Genomic DNA, 15,100 nt, shown 5'->3' on the forward strand with positions numbered 1-15,100 from the left:
TATTCACGTGTTTATCACTTCCTTGGGAATAAAATTTCCTGGAAGTCTTCCATAAAGATATTATTAAAATTATTATCTAACATATATAATATAATATACTGTTCCAGGCACAGTAAATGACTGGTATTAGTACACTGGATATATCAATTCAACCATCAAGTCCCTTTTAAATGGCAAGACTTGGGGCTGGGAATGTGGCTTAGTGTTATAGTGCTTCCCTTGAGCACAGAGAGGCTCAAGGACAGTGCCCAGGCCCTGAGTTCAAGCTCTAGAACTAGAAAAAAATTGCAACTCCTGTAGAACCCTGACTTGAGAATTCCAGAAAATTAGGATTAAGCACCATAACCCTATGAAACTACCATAGAAAAATCTATATTTTCATGCTCGTACCCCAAATTCCATGTACATTAGAAGTATCCTAAAAGACAAATTGTGTAGATCAACTTCAAAGCAGAAAGGTTTGTGAGTGAAATCTGGGTTGGTTCTTATAGAAGATGCTGCTGAAGAGTGTTCTAGATTGACTCTCACCAACTGATCTCCTTTTTCCTTCAAGTAGATATTCTGATATTTACCTCTTCTGTTTTTTTTTTTCTTCACAGTTCTTGCCAGTAGACATTCAAGATCAAGTTTCTTTCTTCTCAACCTTCCCTTTTGACTTTCAGACACACAGGTTTTCATGTGGCCTTTTCCAGTCTGAGTGCACTCCTGTCTCTTATTATAAACATATCTGTTTCATTATGTTCGGGATCTGCTCTGATCCGTGATGACCTTATTTCACCTTTATTACCTTCTTTGCTACCCTACCTTCATATATAAGTTTCTTCCTCAGTATGTTAATTTTACAAGGGGCATGATTCAGGCCATGACATACCACATAGTATTTACCATGTATTTAGCTATCAGTATATTTGTGCATTGGTAATTTGTATGACTCTGTATTCATCAGTTGCAAAATCCTGTGCTCTGTGCGTTCACAATCTCTTAAAAGCAAAATCCACTTAAATTTTTTACTTTTTAAAAGCAGGAAAAGGTCTATTTGATAAAGGAGAAATTTCATAGTGACTGAAAGACTACAGGAAAGGTGTGATACATTAGAAAGCAAATGATGAAGAGAAGGAGAATAATAATGGCATGGCTCAGACCGGCTGAATTTGGAGGAAGCAGAATGCTCTAGGTCATGTAACCTCACAGTTATTAACACTGACATCTTAACCTTGCTTTGGCTTGACAAATTATGAAGCTTCCCAGCCTACAAGAGATTCAGTTTTTACTGAGGGAATTTTTTTTTCATCCAGAAGCCATGATGATTACTAATCAACAATCATAGTTTAATAGTGTCTTCATAGTGGTTTTCTGATGCAGCATGAATAATTACATACCATCTGTATTGCTTGACATTCATAACAAACCCCAGCTACTGAAGTGAAAACTAAATGTGCTAATCTACTCACTGCACAGAGCTCATGCATGAAATGCAAGAGAACGTCAGAGGAGTTAGCTGTTTGTTTATGGAGACTTTAAATCTATCTTCCTCTCTTACAGTTTTTCAGTCTATCCCTTCTCCCAGCAACTGCCACAGTGCCCAGTAGCAGTCTAAACTTCTGCCTGGTCCCAGTCATAGACCTGTGACTTCAATTATTTCTTGATTGACAAGTGGAAGAAAAACTTAATATATTCATTCCAACCTTTATACTGGAATAAATGAATTTGCTTTGTAGAATTTGGTTCTACTTGCAGCTTTTACTCCTATTGTTTACTTCAAAAAAGGACCCTCATTTTAAAGGTCATGAAGCTAATACAGAGCATCTTAGCACAGAAAAAAAATGTACTTTCCAATGTATATGGTGGCTTCTCCTCTTGACCATGTCAGTTCCTCCCTACTGCATATAAGAAATTGCCACAGTGCTAGATAAAATGCGATTTTTATTAAACTTGGCAAGTTTTACATTTGAAAATGGTGAGATGCCTTTCCCGAGCAAGAATATGCCTCCAGGATATCTGTAATGTCTTCAAAAGGAGGGAGATAATGCTTAGAGTGAGTAGTGTTTATGGAGATGAAAGTTTCTTTTGGGTTGCAAAGCATAAAGAAAGAGTGTTACGATCTAATCGTAAACGGATGAAATGTAGGGCTTTATCCCGAGGATCAGGGGTAGAGAATTTGGTGAGAAATAAAGGGCCAAATAGAAACTAGGTGGGATAGAATGAGAGGAAATTGTCTCTGGCAGAGTGAGTTCTGTGATTTCTGCCTCCATCTTTTTCAGTTGCATTTCCTCCCAGCCTAGCAGGTATTTTTCTCACAGACTCAAAGTGCTTGGAATCAAGCAGGACAGGTTCCAACTCTAGTCTACTTTTTCACTATCTATGGAACTTGGGGTAAGTTTAATTCTCTCAAAGTTAAAATTTTCTAATATGTAAAATTTTGATGACCTATATAATAGAGGTCTGTATTATAGTTACCATTTCCTTGGCTCATAGTTGGTACCCAGTACGTGCTGTCAATACAGATTTGTTGTTATCGTATGAAGAGAAACACTGAATTTCCTACAAAGACATCAGCATTAAAAAAAACTTGTTATGGGGCTTGAACTCTGTGCCTGGATGCTCTCCTTGAACATCCCTGGCTCTAAGCTAGTACTCTACTACTTGAGCCACAGCTCTACTTCCAGCCTTTTCTGAGTAGTTTAGTGGAGATTAGAGTCTTATGGACTTCCCTGGCTGGCTGGTTTTTGAACCACCATCCTCATATTTGAGTAGCCAGGATTACAGGAGTGAGCCACCAATGCCCAGCTTTTAGTACTTCTTTGGTTACTTCTTTTATTGGCCTATTGGCTTCATATCTCATCAGCAACAGTCACTGGTCCTGAGAATGAGATTCATGAGAGAACTGTGAGCACTTGTAAACAACTTCTCTAGAAGGTGGAATCAAGGTGGAAGATGTGTGTGTGTGTGTGTTTTACATGTATGCGTGGTAAATAGCAAACTCATTTTCATTACAATAAAAATCTCTGACTTGAATAAGGTGAGACAAAAATCACCAGCAGCTTGTTCCAGTTCCAGCCCGATGGTATCTCTCATTTGGATAACATTTCTAGGCGACTCCTGCACATCTCTGCAGATACCACATACAGAATCATGTCAAGGTAACTGAAATTCTGGAGTTGCAGCCCGTTGAACCATGACTGTACTAGAGATATTATCAACATCGTGATCATCATCATCATCACTGCAGTATTTTTGTTTTTGTTGTTTAGTGTCGGTCGTGGGGCTTGAACTCTAGGCCTTGGCGTTATCCCTGCGCTCTTCAGCTCAAGGCTAGCGCTCTACCACTTGAGCCACTGCGGGACCTCCGGTTTTCTAGTGGTTTTTATTGGAGATAAGAATCTCCCGGACTTTCGTTCCCTGGGCTGGCTTTGAACCATGATCCTCAGATGTCAGCCTCCTGAGTAGGTAGGATTAGAGGCGTGAGCCACTGGCAACCGGCCACTGCAGTGTTTTAACAATGTTTGTGAATTACTAAAATAAAATCCGAAATGGGAAATATTTTGTTTCTGATACTTACATTTTGAGTAGTAATAATACACATTAATAGGTCTTGAAATCTTTGAGTCCAGCTCAGATTAACACCTGGCTCTTCATCTCCAGTCGGCAGGTGTGTATTTTGAAATTCAACTTGGCTACCTATCATGCAAAGTAGAATTTACCAACAAATAATGGAACCCTGGACCTTTTGTCATCCCTCATTACAATTATCTTCTAGTTTGCCACAGTAGTAAACACATCTCTATTAAATTAAATGAGTATAACTGCCATCAAGATTACATTAAGTGAAGCAAGCCAGGTCCAAAGAAACATAGGTCCCAAGGTTTTCCTTATTTGCAATAACTAGTATATGTCTGAGTCAAGCAGAAAAGGTCAGATAAATTGATGTTAGGGGAAATGAACCCCAAGGTAAGTATTCAGATTTTTTTTCTCTTTCATGCAATTGTCTCTAACATATTTGTAAGATGATTTCTATGTTGCTTTATAAGTCCCTCCCCCACGGCATAACCCCTGCTTTCACTGTATTTGATGTTGGTATAATTTGTGGAGGGAAAGGGGGAAAAACATCGTTTAAATAGAGATACAGGTGGACCCATGGCAACAATGAGATGTACAAGTCGTTATGTCAAAAAATGAACTTTACAAATTTGGTGGGGGGGAGAGGATCAGGTGTGGGAAGTGGGGGGAGTATGGGAAGGGATGGGAAGGGGAAACAAAAAGGAGGCAACAATGCTTGATACTTTCCCTGAAATTCCTTTATCTACCTACACCAGATTCAACACACAAGCACATGATTATCTTCTATCCTTTTACTGAAATTTTGTTATCCAGAAGTTAAAGTCATCTCCAAAACCTCCCATCGAGAGCAGCTTCTTCCCAAATGGTGGTCTGAGCTCTTGGGGTAATTCTTTCCATTAAAAATCATTTACTTCCTTGTTTAATTGTCTGCAGGCTCCAACACCAGGCATCCACAAGATGGTTCCTTGATTTTAATCCTACTTCTATGCTTTTTGTGCTTCAGCACACTAGAAAGTTTGTACCCATTTTTCTTCCAGTGAATCTTCATCTGTGTATGATCAGTTCATTTCACCAGAATCAATTAGAGCTTTCAATGGGAAAATTTAAATTCCCCCCATAGTAACAGAGAATTGTAAGTGCTTTTTATTTCATAAAACACTAGGTTTTGATGGTGATGTATACTGCAAAGAAGCTAGTTCTTCAGGTATCCAAGAACTGTACTTTTATGGAAATAAAACTGCTACCAAGTTTACCACATGAAGAACCTCAAAGCTTTAAATATGATTTAATTTACTTTGGGCTAGAATACTAGAAAGTTTGAGTACTATATTTTTATATCAAATTTAGTAAAACAAATTCTGAATAGCTTAAAAATTAGTCTTTTTATCTTTGAAAAGTTTTTATAGATATGCTTTGACTTCTAAAAGTTTTCTTTTTTAGCATTTTAAATAATATGTAGCCAATATAAATAATATTTATGCTTGGCTTTTTATATTTCATGTGGGTCTTTCCCATGATGGTACTAAATTTTTTCATATCATTAAAATACATTTGGTCAAACTACATCTTGTATACTTTTTATATTACTGAAATAACAAATAAGATTTAATGTGTTTTAATTTTCTATTTTAAACAGTAATAAGAGGTTTGTCTTTTAACCATTTTCCAAGTCTCTTAAAATGCCTTGAAATATATACTTAAAAATCTAAATCATAAGTGGTATGTAAAAGTTTCTGTATTATTATGATTGTACTTTCAAGTATGTATAAGATATATATTACACAAATATCTGGCTCTTTAGGGAAAACAGTATATTTTAAGTTCTATCTAATTCATTTGGGTTCTTTTGTTCCCAAATAACTTTTATTGCAATTAGTCAGTGCTGATACTTAATTAGATACAATAAATTTTATAAAGTTGTTTTAAAATTTTAATCCTTTCAAGTCACATGAAACACTATATTTCATTTAAGCAATATGTATATTCTACAACATTGCCAACTCAATATTATAATTAAGTACAGCTCATAGTTATGTCAGACCATTTTGGCTGTCTGCCAGAATTTATAAATTTTATACTAATTTTTATAACACTGTACTACGGAAAGCTTAAGTGTATGCAAGTGATTGCTTTTCTTCTACTATAGTGTTTTTCTAAGAACTTTTGTTAGAATTTGTACTCAGCCAAAAAGTACAGATAAAGATTTTGTGTGCAAAAGGTGATGCATAACATTGAATACAGGGATGTAGCAGTAGTGCTGAACAGTAGCATTTATTATATATCTATGTAAATTATATATATTTATTACATATAATAAATATGCAATTGATCTACTTAAAATATATGAAGACCATTCCATAAGTCTGTAGTTGTTGTAATATAGCTAGAAAAAAACGTTTAAATACGTTTTTTGTGATGAGCACTGTATTATGTATATTGTCTTTTAAGTTTACTATTTGTTTGTTTGTTTGTTTATGGTATAGCTTGATGGCCAGATAACAAAGATGTCAGTGTTTGGATCAAGACTATTTGACATAAGACTCATAGTCTTCACCCAAGAATATTTGGTACAGATGAAATAAAATATTCATTCAAAAATTTTAAAGTGGGGCTGGGAAGGTGGCTCAGTGGTAGAGCGCTTGCCTTGCATGCATGAGGCCCTGGGTTTGATTCCTCAGCACCACATAAGCAAAAAAAAAAAAAAAGCCGGAAGTGGCGCTGTGGCTCAAGTGGTAGAGAGCTAGCCTTGAGCTAAATGTCTGAGGGACAGAGCCCAGGCCGAGTTCAGGCCCCAGGATCGGACCAAAAAAAAAAAAAAATTGTAAAGTGACAGATTTCTAGGATTAGAACTGTACTGTTGCAGATACTAAGGGTTTTTTTGAGTTCAGATAATTCAGAGACATTAAAAATGACAGAATAGGTGGATGATTAGTTATAATTGTAATTTCAAAAACCAGTATACTATTTATCATTTAAGTAGAAATTTTTAATTTTCTTGGCAGAATGTAACAATGGAAATTATGTGACCATAAATTCCTTAAATTGTTCATCAAACTGCAGTGGATTCCATCAGTCCTTTACTAAGACAGACCATGTATAAGCAAAAGAATTACTGCTTGTTGCTATCATAGGTAATAAAACAATAAGGCATATGCCAAGAGAAGGTCTATACACAATATACAATTTTACTTCAATGTCAAGAGAAATTTAGGAGGAAAAACGATGGACATTGTGGAATGTATTTAGAGGAATGAGAAAGAGCTTTTTGTCTTACTGGTTTTTTTTTTAGAAGAAACTAGAATTTAAAAACTATTAATATTAAAGACAAAGTTAGAGAAAAATAATTTACAAATGGGGTAAAAATTACTGAGCTTAGTGAATTCCAAAGAAAATTAAGGTTTGGGATACTTTGAAATTTACCCTGATTTGGGTTTTGTATAAAAATACAAAAAAAAATCATTGTTGAATTTTAATAAAAAGTGTCACCAGCAAGCAACTTATAGTAAAACTTAAGAAAATCCTTGAACAGTAGTATGTAAACAACAACTATAATATGAACTTAACAATCAAAAAAGGCTTAACATTTTTAAGGGAGATCTTTTCTCATTTGTTGCTTTATTCCCATGTATTTATTGAAATAAATCATTGTACTTTAAGTAGAAATAAAAGTTACAAAATTCTATTATAATATTTTGGTAAGAAGCCTTCAAATTTTTCCAAAATTTATTTGTGATAGCTGAAGTTACAAAAAATAAGTTTAAAGTATTACTTTTAATACAGGAATATGTTTTTAGTCAATTCAAACTCAGGTTATTTTTATGAACATAAAGAAAATTTATTGATGGATAAGATTGGAAATCACAAGATGCACATTATTTCAGAAAGTGATGGTGGGTAAGTGTCTGATAAGAATATCTATTGTAATAAAATGGAACTGTAAAGAAATAGAACTGCAATGTAATAGCCAAGAGCCATTTTAGGGGGACAAAAAGACATTTTATTCCACATTCTCACATTGTACCTCTTTACTCAGGAGATTTCATATTCTATTTCCCCTTATAAAATGTCATTTAATGCAGTACAAAGTCTCCCACTTACCATTCTGTAATTTTTTGCATCATAGCACAGTTTTGACTGAGCGAAATGAACCCCAAGATAGAGACACGAAGAGGTTTTATCTGTGTTGCTGTTGTTTTTAATGTACCTATAGTGTACTATATGATTTCTTTTGTTTCTTTCGTATGTTCTTCCCTATTGGTATAACCCTTGTTTCCACTGTATTTGATTCCCATACCTGCATCTTGTATATACATTTTTCTAATGTGGGGAGGGGAAGGGAAATAAAACGCTGAAACAAGGATACAGGCTGACTTATAGTAACAAGGAGATGTACAAGACACTATGTTAAAAAAAGAACTTTACAACTTGGAGGGCGGTGATGGAGGTGTTGGAGAGATGGAGAGGGAAGGGATGGTTGGGGAAAAACAAAGGAAGGGGTAACAAGGCTCAAGAGGAAATGTACTCTTAATCATGTAACTGTAAACTTTCTGTACAGTATCTTTACAACAAAAAAATATAAAAAAAAATCAGACAAGCCAGGCAAAAAATAAAAATAAATAAAGCTTGTGTCTCCAGGTGAAATTCAGAACACTGAGATATTACAATTGATTTTGCAAGCACAATTAATAGTGTATATATTATTACTATGATAAAATTAGGTTTCTCCCTACATGATCCATGCTTACAGGTTTGAGAATAAATGTTCTTGCTATTCCTATTAGAATAGATCCCAAAATGGCGCCAAGGATCAGTGGCTTAGCATCAGGCTTTCTTGTATTATTCTTTTTATTTCTGTGATCAGGTGTAAGAAAGCCATCCTTTAATGAAAATGGACTGGTTAAATCTCACTGAAATGAATTTGGAAAGTCTCCATTTGAATTTTTTCATGGGATTTTTCTCTCTTTTCCTTGATAATGCCTAGAAAGCTCTGCACATAATTATTCACGTGTGAAGGATAGGCAAGTTGGAGATGTGGGAGACAGGACATTGTGACCCCCTCTAAATGCTTAATTTTGCATGCTGAAAGTCAGTTTCGCCCCAGATCTCTCAGAGTCATCAAGAGAATAATTGAAGTGTTTTGGAAACACCTACTCATTTCAAGTTGCAAAGGTTTTATTACACTGGCAGGAGCTCCTTTCCTTACAGCAAATCTAAAATGTGGATCAGGGAATGTAACATGTTTGGTAAAATTATTTCTTTAAATAAAATCAAAGCACAAATATGTTCTTACAACTGTTCTGTCATAGTAAATTCCACTTGCTATCAAATTTGAAGAAACATTACAATTTAAAGTAATTCATTTGTATTAATCTCTTTTATATTCACAATGGCTAAAAGATATAAAGAAACTTTTTTTTCTTTATCTGTTGTGGTTGTGGGGCTTGAACTCTTGGCCTGAGCACTGCCCCTCAGCTCTTCAGCTTAAAGCAAATGCTCTACCACTTGAGCTACAGCACCACTTGTAGTTTTCTGGTGGTTTATTGGAGACAAGAGGTTCAAGGACTTTCCTGCTCCAACTGGCTTTGAAACGCGACCCTCAGATCTCAGCCTCCTGAGTAGCTAGGATTACAGGCATGAGCCACCAGCACCTGGCAAGAAACTTTTTTAAAATAAATCTTTGACCAGCTTTGAAATTGGTGGGATTGGAAATACAGTGCAGAGTTCCTCTCTAGGTTATCTATAAAGTCAAGTCTTAATTTTTTGCAAGGAATTTATGTGAATATTATATCAAGCTTTTAAAAATGTGTTTGGAACTAAGTCTTTGGTTTATTATGAATTGCTTTCTACATGAAATGCTTTATATAGTATAGTAAATTGATTGCCACTGTATATTGGTTGGTGTTTATAATATACTAGATTGACTTAGTAGTAAATCTTTTGCCTAAACAATTATTTTTATTGGTATGAGTAAATTCTGTTGGTTTTATAGTAAGCCACAATATTTTGCATTTAAATTGTACTTTCTTAGGTGATTTTCAATTGAACATTTAATTTAAAGGTTGATGCATGCATGTATATGTATCACCTGTCATGGATGTTTGTATGTGTGTGTGTGTGTGTGTGTTTATATTTCAATGATTATTACATCATTTACAAACAACAAGTCTTTTATTGAAATTAAAGATATTTTATCTTTTCAGATCTTTATAAATTTTATAAATTATGTATAAAATTTCATTTTATTTTTATTCTTTCCTGAACTTATACTAGGGTTGGTGAATATTATAAAAGAGAAAAGTCACAGTACAATACCATACAAGGAAGTGCGTTGTGAAAATTCTAACTTTACAAATCTGATAGGAATTCTCTTAACATTTCAAATAATAAATCTGTTTATAAAAATGCCTGTGTTTCATAATGATGTTTTTGTTAATATTAGAATGAAAATCTTTACATTTATTAAGGGTTTGGTTTAGATAACTTTTTCCTTCCTTAAAACATGAAAAGCACAAGATTCTGCAGTGTAAAATATCAAGTTTCAAATCTCATTACTTATGCAAGCTTGTAAACCACCTATAACAAAACAAAAGTTTTGTCTTTGAAGGAACTCCCTGTTTAAGTTGCTAGGAGGATAATTTCAGACATACTCAGACATACATGGAAACTATTGATTTGTAAAGTTACTTAAAGTACCAATAATTAAAGAAACAGAAAATTCAAAATATAAGAGAAAGTCTTTGCACAAGGAACAGACACTAGTTAGGAAGAGCTACCCAGAATATAAGTAAGTACTAGTGAGTTTATTACTATAATAGTTCTTACAGTTAAAACTCCACCCATGATTTCCTATCAAATTACACAAGACTGACTGCCAAGGCACACACAAGTTTGGATTCGTCTATAGTTTATCTTCTTTCGGTTTTTGTTTTGTTGTTGTTGTTGATGATGTGATGCTTGAACTCTGGGCTTGGATACTGTCCCTGAGCTATTTTGCTCAAGGCTAGCATGCTACCATTTTGAACCACAGTTTCACTTCCACTTTTTCGGTAGCTAATTGTTGAAAAGAATGTCGTGAACTTTCCTACCCAGGGTGGCTTTGAACTTCAATCTTCAGATCTCAGCCTGCTGAGTAGCAAAGATTACAGGTGTGGGGCTCCAGTACCTAGCATGTATTTTAACTTCGTTAAAGGAACCTCGACTTCATAACTTTCTTTTATTCAAGCTGTGCGCCATTTGTTGGGTTATCCATGTTGAATTTTCTGAGCTTTCTCCATTTCCTTATGTTTAAGAAAGCCCAGCAGATCAACAGAAGTTGAACATGCTGAAGGCACCCATGAGTCTTATCCCAAAGCTGCTCTTGGATCCAACACCTCCTGGCTCAGAGAACTTCATACTGGCAGCTCCCTAAAGGAACGAATAACACTATCCTTGGCTCTTAGGAATTCCAGAGCTCTTCTCTCTTCCTCTTGGCAAATACCATTCACGCCTCAGCTCCCTGTGTGTCTCCTTCTACCATATCTACCCTCCTACAAACCCTCAGAGCATGCACCATTTGTTAGCTATCTTCTGTCAATATGATCCAATATGATCTCCATTCTCATTACTCCATGGTGAGCTTTCCAGCCAATGCACCAGCATAGCTAATCTCTTTGAAGAGCACATTCAAAGCTTTCTGATTATGTCAATCTACATTTAAAAAAAAAAAAACAAAGATTTTAAGACATCATGTGGTGTGATTTCTTAGTACAGTTTCTAGCATCCTGAATTCTCTTGTTTTGCTACAGAATATGAACTCATACTACTGAAAATCCTTTAGCTTTGTGTAAGGTTTTATATTAATGGATACCATTTTCCTAGGTGATTCAGAACAAAGAAACTCAGCCCCATGTACATATCATATTTGATCAACTACTCAATTATCACTTTAACTTCTTGACAGTAAATAGCTATCCTGCAAAATATTTTTGTAAAAGCTCAAGATATACCACATGGCAAGCAAACGAAACTTAAGTGCTCTGATACAGTAAGTATATAAGAAATGGAAAAGGGGCTGGGAAGGTGGCTCAGTGGTAGAGTGCTTGCCTTGCATGCCTGAGGCACTGGGTTCAATTCCTCAGCACCACATAAGCAAAAAGAAAAAAGCTGGAAGTGGCACTGTGGCTCAAGTGGTAGAGTCTCTAGCCTTGAACTGAAGAGCTGAGGGACAGCACCCAGGCTCAGAGTTCAGGCCCCACGACCAGACCCCCCCGCAAAAAAAGGAAAAGAAAGTCTGTGGTTTATGTGTAATTTTCAAATGCACTAATAGTACATTTTGAATGACCTAATTATTCATAAGGTACATGAAAATCATATATTCTTGTCTGAATTACAAACTTACATTTTGGGGGAAAATGAATGCATGGGATAATTTACATAAAATCTATTAGTCCTTGTTAAGAGAAATTCTAGAATTTAACATACCTTGAACTGTGTTTTGGGTTTTTGTTTTTGTGTTTTTTCCAGAATACTCAGGGTCAGGTTTGCCCTGCCTCTAAACAGGAGTACCTACTATGCATTTATCAAAATGACTTTCCCTCTCACATATCCCTGGGCCATACCAGTCCTTCAGATCTCGGCTTACATTCTTTTCTTTAAAGAAAATTTCCTTCCATTTCCCCTCCCTGTGTCCCAATAGATGGAGTCTTTCCTCTACTTCAGTATTACCCTTACAGAATATTTATCTGTTTCTTCTGTTTTTGTTAAATCACCTTTCACTGTAATCAATTTTGATTCCATTGTCTTGCTCATACTCACTATGACCAACAGTAAGTAATAACAAAGAAATATTTCTGTAATCTTAAAGGTAATAGAAAATAATTAAGAGTAAAGAGAGAGTGGGAAGATGGAAGGGAGAATAAATAAAAAGAAAGAGAAAGGAAGAAATACAGAAATAGAAAAAATGAAAGAACAAAAGAGAAAGAAAGAGAAGGAAGCAAAGAAGGAAGGAAGGAAGGAAAAAGGAAACAAGGAAGGAAGGAAGAAAGAAAGAAAGAGAGAGAAAGAAAGAAAGAAAAAGAGAGAGGAAGGAAGGATCAGATGGACCCATTTTAAAGGTACACACACACACACACGCAAAGGTGTGTGTCATCTCACTAGATTTTACAAATAATAGCTATTTCTGCTTTGCCATTATAGTTCCTTGGCAGGAAATAAAATTGTGACTTTAACCTAATTAATATTATTAGAGATTTATTTTGGCTTTTTTCTCATACACATGCTTCTTAAATTAATTGGTTAATGTTTTCATTTTTACATTTTACCTTTTTAAGTAGTTTACAAAGGAGTTTCAATTCATAATAACAATTTATGAGTAAAATGATTCTTGATTGCTATCCCTTCTCTCATTGCTCATACATATGATTTTAGATACTACTTTCTGCTAATTTTCCAGAAGACTATATCATGGCATGTTCTCTTCCAACCAAACTGATTTTCATCTGGAAAAATAACCATTGCACAACCTCTTTGTTGATTCTCTAAGTATATGGCATTTGCTTAAAGATAAGCTTCTTGATTACAGAAAATCAAATAGTAGAATCAACCTAAAATGATCACCATTTAATATTCAAGAATAAAAGAATGGATAAAAAGCACTTTATATTATCAAAACATTTTTGTTTAATCACTTATAATTAGCATGAAGTAATAGAATTTCTTCAGCTCTCCAGCTTTGCAAGAGGAATTAATTTTGAGAATGCCCACCCTACTACTAGGTTCTGACTTAGAGGGTTGAATTCACCAATTGAGTTCACAGCAGATTAATTAGCTTGTAATTTGGAAAATTAATCATCATTCAATGGTACTTATTAAGGGCCTCATACCCATGAAGCTTGTGTTGGAAGATTGGTTTGGGAGAATTGAAATCTCACTTGAAGAAATATTTAAGTGGTTTGGACACTCCAGCTCCAACTTAAATTTACCATTGACACTTACTCTGTTTTTAAGGGAAAAATATTAAATAAAGTAGCAAAATCATAAGAAACACATTACAGTAAATGTATTGGAGGCTTCATGCCTTTCATTAGGATTTGATTAAATTGTATTCCTTGTAAAGTATACAGCATTATGTGCAAAACAAGATTTTTGCTTTCTTTTTCATTTTCTGGAGAATATTTCATATCTTGTCTGTTCACAGATGAAAATCAATTTTGTGATGTCTTTCTAATAGCTAATGGAAAGGTGTCCAAATCACAACACTATCGTAACTCGACTTACTTCATTAGAAATATTTGTCTTTGTGACTCAGTTCAAACAAAGCCTAATTTAGAATAGTAAAAGATCCAGCCAGGTGCCAGATATGAGCACAAAAGCTCAGAGACAGCACCCAGACAATGAGTTCAAGCCTCAGGACCAACAATAACAATCAAGAAAAGGAAGTCTCAGGTCAAGTTTGATACACATCAACAAAATTTATAAAGTATTGTCACAATTGTCATCAGCTGAATTAGATAGTTGAACTCTTAGTGTCAAGCTTCTATAAGATTTGTATAGTATTTGTTTCAAATATAAAGGTAAAATATTTGTTTTTTATAGCATTTATATCCTGGATAGCCTTGTGTGTGTCTGTGTGTGTGTGTATGTGTGTGTGTATGCTTGCACCAGTCAAAGGGATTTAACTTAGTCTGGGCACTGTCCCTGAATTGTTGGGGTTTTTTGTTGTTTGTTTTTCATTTTTGCCTTTCCCTCCAGGGTAAGTGCTACCACTTGAGCCACAAGCTCTATTTTGAGGTTTTTTGGTAATTACTTGAAGATAAAAGAGTCTCACAGACCTTCCTACTAGGGCTGGAAGGTGGTTCAGTGGTAGAGTGCTTGCCTAGCATGCATGAGGCCCTGGGTTCGATTCCTCAGCACCACATAAGCAGAAAAAAAAGCCAGAAGTGGTGCTGTGGTTCAAGTGGTAGAGTGCTAGCCTTGAGCTGAAGAGTTGAGGGACAGCACCCAGGCCCAGAGTTCAGGCCCACGACTGGACTCCCCCTCGCCCCCCTACAAAAAAAAAAAAGAAAAAAAAGAAATCTCACATCTGAGCTTCTAAAATATCTAGGACTACAGGTGGGAGCCACCAGTGCCTGACTTATATAGACTTTAAAAAATAACCTATGTACACTTTTGTCCCCAAGGATCACAGAAGAGTGCCCACTACTGGCCAGCTGGGAGAATCCTCAGGATCCCCTTTGCTGCATTTTCTTCCTTGTCTTTGCTTTGTGCTCGGAGGAATGTTCACTCTTACAATTTGCTATTGTAGATGGACTATTCAGACACTATGGTAAGCATAGTGAGTGCTCTTTTCCGTATATTGCAATTCTACAAAATATACTTTCCCAATCCAGAACTGTTAGTGAAATGTCCGCCACTTTTAGGAGATGTTCTCTCCTATCTGACTTTTCTTTTTTTTTAATTTTAATTAATTTATTTATTTTTTATTTGTGAACATACTGTACAGAGGGGTTACAATTACATGGGCAGGATAATGCGTATATTTCTTACCAAGCATTGCAGCCTCCTC

This window comes from Dipodomys ordii, unplaced genomic scaffold, assembly GCF_000151885.1.
Source record: "Dipodomys ordii isolate 6190 unplaced genomic scaffold, Dord_2.0 Scaffold8, whole genome shotgun sequence".
Lineage (NCBI taxonomy): Eukaryota > Metazoa > Chordata > Mammalia > Rodentia > Heteromyidae > Dipodomys > Dipodomys ordii.